General features: G+C 39.9%; 1 pseudogene; it reads right to left on the bottom strand.

Annotated features, from left to right (window-relative positions):
- Positions 1-540: 540 nt before the first annotated feature.
- LOC110571243 lies at positions 541-1,803 on the bottom strand (annotated as a pseudogene).
- Positions 1,804-8,155: the final 6,352 nt, after the last annotated feature.

Raw genomic sequence — 8,155 nt, 5'->3', positions numbered from 1 at the left:
TTAAAAAATTAAGATGTCACAGTTGCACATGCAAATCATTATGTCTCAAAACATGGTTAGATTTTTTTAGTACTGAGTAAAAATTGTTTTACTTGAAATTTCTCTCTGAAATTAATTTGTACTAATTAAATATGTTTTTGATAACCTAATTGAATTTCTTCTTTTTTTTAATTGGTCACTGAGGCCTTTTCTTTTTTTTTGGACACAAAATGATTGGGGATCTTGCCTATAGACACCTCTGAGATTACACTGTGGACACACATGGCTCCAGACACTTGATGAGAAGCAAGGTGAGAAAAATAGTGTTTTGAGCCAATCACGTGATTACAGAGTTAGAGTTTCCAAGAGGGTTCCAGATGGTCAAAATGGCCTGTAGCACTTTAAAAGAATCAGTGAGAGAACATCACATGGATGAAAGAGGGGAGTTAACTACTAAGGGCCTTGCAAGTATCGGTTGGGACCTTGAGCTGTCCGTTGGAACATCAGGAGCAAAGGTCTAATCATTCCAATAGTGACAGAAGGACTCAGGAGCTCTAATGTTCACATGGGGTTTCTGAAGTTCCTGACAGTAAACTTAGCCATGCTGACCAGTTCCTCTTTATTTCTGAGGTGCTGGCTTGTACTTGGCCAAGTGTTCAGATCGGCAAAGTGTACCAGTTTTAATCTGCCTGGAGCAGAACCCCACCACCAGGCCAGCAATGAATGTGTCTTTAGTTTCCCTAGAGAGATAAAACACCATGAAGTCCCATGCATTGGACTGGATCAACTTGCATGCCTGAAAAGACTTGGTCTCAGAGCCAATTTGGTTTACTTTAAGCAGGAGGTAGTTGCAAACTTTCTCACTTATGAAATCTTGGAAATCTGTATTGAGTTGGTAACTCAAACAGTTAGTAACTCAAACTCAAACAATTGGTAACTGTTGAGACCATTCTCTACCACCTAGATTCCTGTCCTGGCTGTGAATTTTTTTTGAGCTTCCAAGTCACCTTTTTAAAGGGATGTTCTATAGACACCACTGGTTAGTCCTTGATGAAAAATTTGAACAGGTTGGTCAGCTTGTCAGCTGTGATGTACCTACTGGAGTCATCAGACAACCTGAAGTTCAGATCACACTTTCCCTGCCCAGGAGAACACCAAGGCAGCAATGTCCATGCCAATGACAACCTTATGGGTGTAAGTGGTTATCTTGATCTCATTCTTCAGCAGCTGCTTTTTTATTTTCTAGGATGTTAGTAGTAAACATGCATCCATGCTCCACATTGGTGGCATCTTTACCATATTTCTTCTTGACGATATTCTTCAGATTGTGGTGAACCTCTGCTCCAATGCACATGGCTTTCTTGAGGTTTGCTGCACCAAATGAGAGGATTATAAACTCCTGTATGGCCAGCTCATTGCCAGCACTGTTGATCATATTATGACTTTACAGTTGTCACCCAAGACAGCAATGTAGAGGTAGAGGGGCACCTCATTCTCAATGGCTCTAGCCTTGCAGACAGCCAGAGAAATTCCCGGGAAGGAGTGAGCATCACATTTAGACTTATTTTCCATTCTATCTGTCATTATCATTAGTTTCTCATTCTTCTCCTATTTAGGTTCCTGCTAATCAGAGTAGATGCAATAGTTTTATAGATGTGCTCACAGCCTTTGAGACACCATTCACCGTATAGCATGTTTTATCATTGTCTAGGAGCTCTCAGGCCTCCTAAACACCAGCTGAGTCACTTTTGAGGTACAGAGATCAACTTAAACAGTGGGATTCCCATGAGGGTGAAAGATCTCTCTGGCATATATCTTGAGAATAGATATGGTTCATTTCTGGCTGCCAGATCTCATGATAGAGGGAAAGAAACAGAGGGTGCTGCAGTTACCAAGGGTGACTACCCTGAGCTCTTCTCTGTGCTGTCTGCCCCAATGCCCTGTCCTGCTCCCAGAGACCTGATCATCTTATTTTGAAATGGAAACTTACAATATAAAGCTCTTTATATCTTGATAATAATTGTCTACTCTGTCAACACATGTAGAATTGTTAGACCACTTGCACTTTATTTTTTTTAATATTTTATTTATTTATTTGAGAGAGTACAAATGGGGGGTGGGGTAGAGGAAGACAGAGAAGCAGACTCTCTGCTGAGCAGGAAGCCTGATGTGGGGGTTGATCCCAGGCCCCTGGGATCATGACCTGAGCTAAAGGCAGATGCTTAACCGACTGAGCCACCAGGCGCCCCAGAACACATGCACTTTAATAGTAAATTTCAATGCAGTTTCTTCTAACAGACCAAAATACACCCAAAATCTAGTATATGGCTCTGTTCTGGTCACCTGTTTGATTATATTCTTTTTTTTCTTCCTTTTTTTTTGTTTTGTTTTTTAAAGTCTTTTTTAATTTTCGTCTTTACAGTTACATTCTACACTTTCTATGTATTTAATTTTATTTTTGTATATATAAGTTTCTCTTTATTTTGTTTTTAATTAAGATTTTTATTTATTTATTTGACAGAAGAGACACAGCGAGAGAGGAAACACAAGCAAGGGGAGTGGGAGAGGGAGAAGCAGGCTTCTTGTGGAGCAAGGAACGCAATGCAGGGCTCGATCCCAGGATCCTGGGACCATGACCTGAGCCAAAGGCAGACACTTAGTGACTGAGCCACCCAGGCGCCCCTAAGTTTTTCTTTCTTTACAATTTTGAGAGTCGTTTCCTGTAACAAACTGACAAAATAAACTCAGGAGATAGTGTATTGCTCTGTTCTGTTCACTTGTCTGTTTATATCCTTTCCTTTTGTTGTTGTTGTTGTTGTGGTTGTGGGTTTTTTCTTTCTCTTGTTTTTTCTTGTCTTTTAATTTTCATTTTACAGTTACATCTTATCCTTTCATTGTATTTAAACTTATTTTTGTACATATATAAGTTTTATTTTCTTTACAATTTTAGGATCTAGTTTTCTAAAAAACAGACCTATTAAATGTACACAGAATCCAGTGTATTGCTCTATTCTGCTCACCTGTCTGATTATATTCTCTCTCTCTCTTTTTACTTATTTATTTTTTTTTTTCTTTCCTGGTTTCGAGTCTCTTCTGATTTGTTTAGTGTATATTTCTCTGGGATCATTATTGCCATTTGAGTATTTTGTTTGCTCATTCATCTTTTTTTTCTCTGGACAAAATGACAAGATGGAAAAACTCACCTCAAAAAAAGACAACAAGAAGCAGTACTGACTGCCAGGGACCTAATCAATATGGACATTAGTAAGATGTTGGAACTAGAGTTCAGAATAACAATTGTAAAGATACTAGCTGGGCTTGAAAAAAGCAGAGAAGACACTAGAGAATCCCTTTCTGGAGAAATAAAAGAACTAAAATCTAATCAAGTTGAAATAAAAAAGACTATTAATGAGATGCAATAAAAAATGGAGGCTCTTACTGCTAGGATAAATGAGGCAGAAAAGAGAATTGGTGATATAGAAGACCAAACAATGGAAAATAAAGAAGCTAAGAAAAAGAGAGGTAAACAACCCCTGGTTCATGGAGGGAGAATTCGAGAGATAAGTGATACCATGAAGTGAAACAATATTTGAATAATTGGGATCCCAGAAGAAGAGGAAAGAGAGAGGGGGCAGAGGGTATATTGGAGCAAATTTTAGAGAAGAATTTCTCTAATCTATAGAAGGAAACAAGCATCAAAATCCAAGAGACACAGGGAACGCCCCTCAAAATCAATAAAAATAGGTCAAAACCCAAACATATAAAAAGTGAAACTTACAAATCTCTGTGACAAAGAGAAAATCCTGAAAGCAGCTTGGGACAAAAGGTCTGTGACCTACAAGAGGAGAAACATTAGATTGGCAGCAGACCTATCCATGGAGACCTGGCAGGCCAGGAAGGACTGGCATGATATATTCAGGTGCTAAATGAGAAAAATATGCAGCCAAGAATACTTTACCCAGCTAGGATGTCATTCAAAATAGAAGGAGTGAAAAAAACTTCCAGGACAAACAGAAACTAAAACAATTTGTGATCACCAAACCAGCCCTACAAGAAATATTAAAAGGGGTCCTCTAAGCAAAGAGAGAGCCCAAAAGTAACATAGACCAGAAAGTAACAGAGACAACATATAGTAACAGTCACATTACAGGCAATACAATGTCACTAAATTCATATCTTTCAATAGTTACTCTAATGTAAGTGGGTTAAATGCCCCAATCAAAAGACACAGGTTAGCAGATTGGATAAAAAGCAAAACCTGGGGTGCCTGGGTGGCTCAGTTTGTTAAGCGACTGCCTTCGGCTCAGGTCATGATCCTGGAGTCCCAGGATCGAGTCCTGCATCGGGGTCCCTGCTCTGTGGGGAGTCTGCTTCTCCCTCTGACCCTCTTCCATCTCGTGCTCTCTGTCTCTCATTCTCTCTCTCAAATAAATAAATAAAATCTTAAAAAAAAAAAAGCAAAACCCATCAATATGCTGTCAGCAAGAGACTCATATTAGACCCAAAGACACCTCCAGATTTAAAGTGAGGGGGTGGAGGGGAGGCAAGATGGCAGGGGAGTAAGGGACTCTGTTTCAACTGGTCCCCTGAATTTAGCTGGATATCTATCAAACCATCTTGAACATCCACGAAATCAGCCTGAGATGTAAGAATATATATCTGGATCTCTACAAGCAGAAAAACGACTGCTTTTTGCAAGGTAGGACATATGGAGTTGTGAATCTGATGGGAGATATAAGAAGATAAACAGAAGGGGGAAGGAGCCTCCATAAGCTGGCTCCTGGAAAGTGATATAAGACCAGAACACAAAATTGGAACCCTTAGAAATCTGCTCTAGTGAGAGATATCCCTCTCTGAAAGTGGCTCTGGAAATGAAAAGGCAGAATTCTAGGTAGGGCATTGTAGTCTTGGGATACGAGGAACCACAGAGCAAAAGGGGATGCCTGAAATAGTAGAGTGCCCAAGCAGTGGATCCAGGAAGCATGTTATGGTCAGTGAGCCCAGGAAGGGACTTTCAGCTCAGATTGCCATAAAAGGTGAGCTGGGCCAGTTAATAATCACACTTTTCCTGAGCAGCCTGAAAAAATCTGGAACCTGCACCCGAGACTTGGCAAAAACTCGCAGGGCAGTAGTGGCCCAGAAAGGACATTAGAGTGGCACCCAGACATGGTCCAGGAGCTTCGGGTGTGCGCACAAGCCCAAAGCTGCTCACAGTTTAAGAATCACAAAGGCAGTGGCACTCCTGGGCCTCTGGAACTACCTCTGAGAGAGTTGCTGTGGGTGTGCACTGCAGGAAGCTGCAGTTTTCCATGGTGCATACAGAAGTGGAGCCTGTTTGTCCTGGAAGATTTATTAAAGAGAGCTGACTGTGATTTTTCTGCTCTGGGCCAGAGATTTGGGTGCAGACATTTTTGCTCTGAGCCTTGGAAGAGGCAAAGAAAGCTTCCAGGGAACAAAAGCACACAGAGGGTCAGTTTCCACTGACCCCATCCCCCTGACAGGGGGCGGGGCAACTCCACCCAGACAAGGTTACCTAAGAAACAGCACAGCAGGCCCTGCTCCCAGAAGATGGGCTGGAAGAACAGGTGGACAATAATCCTATGGATCCCATAAGACTGTAAAATCCTAATGCCACAGGAAAATAGTATATTGAGCTCCAGGTGTGACCTCATGACTTGTTTATTTTTCAGATAAAATTCTCTCCTTTTCTTTTTTTTTTTCTTATGCTTTTTCTCTGTTTTTTTTTTTTTCTTTTTACCTTTTCCTTATTTCAACTATATGTTTATTATATCAACTTATATTTCATAGTCGATTTTTAACTTGATTTTTCCACATCTATATTTTTTATAGATATATGCTTTATTTTATTCCTTTTTTCACTCTATTTAATTTTACCTTTTGTCTTACCTTATATATATATAAATTTTACTTTCCTTGTAATTTTGGGATGTACTATCCTTTAACACACAGACTAAAATACACCCAGGAACAACTGGAACCCCCTGCTTTGTTCACACTGAGAGATTATAGTCCCCCTTCTCCTCCCCCCACTTTTTAAAATTTTTTTTAAATTTTATTCTTGTGTTTCATTTTGGCTTTGTTTTTTGGTGGTGGCTTCTGACCACTCCAGATTGTGTTAGGGTACATCTTGTTTGGGTCGTGGTTGATATTTTAGAATCTGCTCATTTACTTAACCATCCCTTGACAGAATGACTAGGAGGAGGAATTCTCAACAAAGAAAAGAAACAGAGATAATGTCCTTTGCCACAGAACTAGTAAATATGGATATAATCAAGATGTCAGAGATAGAATTCAGGATAGCAATCTTAAAGTCAATATCTAGGCTTGAAAAAAGCATTAGTGACAATATAGAATCTCTAAGTAGAACTGAGATCTAATCAGGCTGAAATAAAAAATGCTATGAATGAGATGAGGTCTATACTGAATATTCTATCAGCCAGGGTAAATGAGACAAAAGAAAGAATCAGTGATCTAGAAGATAAGCTTATGGAAAGGAAGGAAGTTGAGGAAAACAGAGATATGCTGCTACTACACGTGAAAAAAGGATCAGAGAGATTAATGATGCCATGAAATGTTCCAGTGTCAGAATTATTGGGATCCCTTAGAGGGGGCAGAGAGAGAGAGGAATAGAAGATATATTTGAGCAAATCATATCTGAGAACTTCCCTAATCAGAGGAAGGAAAGAAACATTTGAGTCCAAGAGGCAGAGAGGACCCCTCCCAAAATCAATAAAAATAGATAACACCCTGACATATAATAGTGAAGCTTGCAAATTTTACAGCCAAAGAAACTATCCTGAGAATAGCCAGGGAGAAAGATTCCTTACATATGGAGGGAGGAACATCAGAATAACATAAGACCTGTCCACAAACCTGGCAAGTCAGAAAGGCCTGGCAAGACATAGTCAGGGTACTAAATGAAAAGAACATGCAGCCAAGAATACTTTATCCAGCAAGGCTGTCATTCAGAATGGATGGGGAGATAAAGAGCTTTCAGGACAGGTAGAAACTGAAAGAATATGTGACCACCAAGCCAGTCCTGCAAGAAATATTAAGGGGGATTCTATAAGCAAAGAGAAACCCCAAGAGTCACATAAACCAAAAAGAAACAGAGAGAATCTACTGAAATAGGGACTTTATAGGAAACACAATGGCACTAAATTCATATCTTTCAATAGTTACTCTGAATGTAAATGGACTGAATGCTCCCATGAAAAGACACAGGGTTTCAGATTGGATTAAAAAGCAGGACCCATCCATATGATGTCTATAAGAGACTCAGTTTGAACCTAAAGACAACTCCAGATTGAAAGTGAGGGGATGGAGAACCATTTACCACACTAATGGACCTCTTAAGAAAGCTGGGGTAGCAATCCTCATATCAGACAAATTAGATTTTAAACCAAAGACCAGGGGCACCAGGGTGGCTCAGTCATTAAGCATCTGCGTTCAGCTTAGGTCATGATCCCAGGGTCCCAGGATCGAGCCTTGCATTGGGCTCCCTGCTCAGTGGGAAGCTTGCTTCTCCCTCTCCCACTTCCCCTGCTTGTGTTCCCTCTCTCGCTGGGTCTCTCTCTGTCAAATAAATAAATAAAATCTTTATTAAAAAATTTTAAAAATAGGGTGCCTGGGTGGCTCAGTTGGTTAAGCGACTGCCTTCGGCTCAGGTCATGATCGTGGAGTCCCTGGATCGAGTCCCGCATTGGGCTCCCTGCTCAGCAGGGAGTCTGCTTCTCCCTCTGACCCTCCCCCCTCTCATGTGCTCTCTCTCTCTCATTCTCTCTCTCTCAAATAAATAAATAAAAAATCTTTAAAAAAAATTTTAAAATAAATAAACCAAAGACCATAGTAAGATATGTAGAGGGACACTATATCATACTTAAAGGGTCTATACAACAAGATCTAACAGTTATAAATATCTATGCCCCCAACATGTGAGCATCCAATTATATAAACCAATTAATGACCAAAATAAAGAAACATATTGATAATAATACATTAATAGTAGGAGACCTCAATGGTCCACTCACAGCAATGGACAGACCATCTAAGCAGAAGATCAACAAAGAAACAAGAGGTTTGAATGACACATTGGACCAGATGGACTTCATGGATATATACAGATCATTCCATCCTAAAACAAAAGAATACTCAT

This window comes from Neomonachus schauinslandi, chromosome 2, assembly GCF_002201575.2.
Source record: "Neomonachus schauinslandi chromosome 2, ASM220157v2, whole genome shotgun sequence".
NCBI lineage: Eukaryota > Metazoa > Chordata > Mammalia > Carnivora > Phocidae > Neomonachus > Neomonachus schauinslandi.
This window is presented reverse-complemented; position numbering and strand designations above follow the sequence as displayed.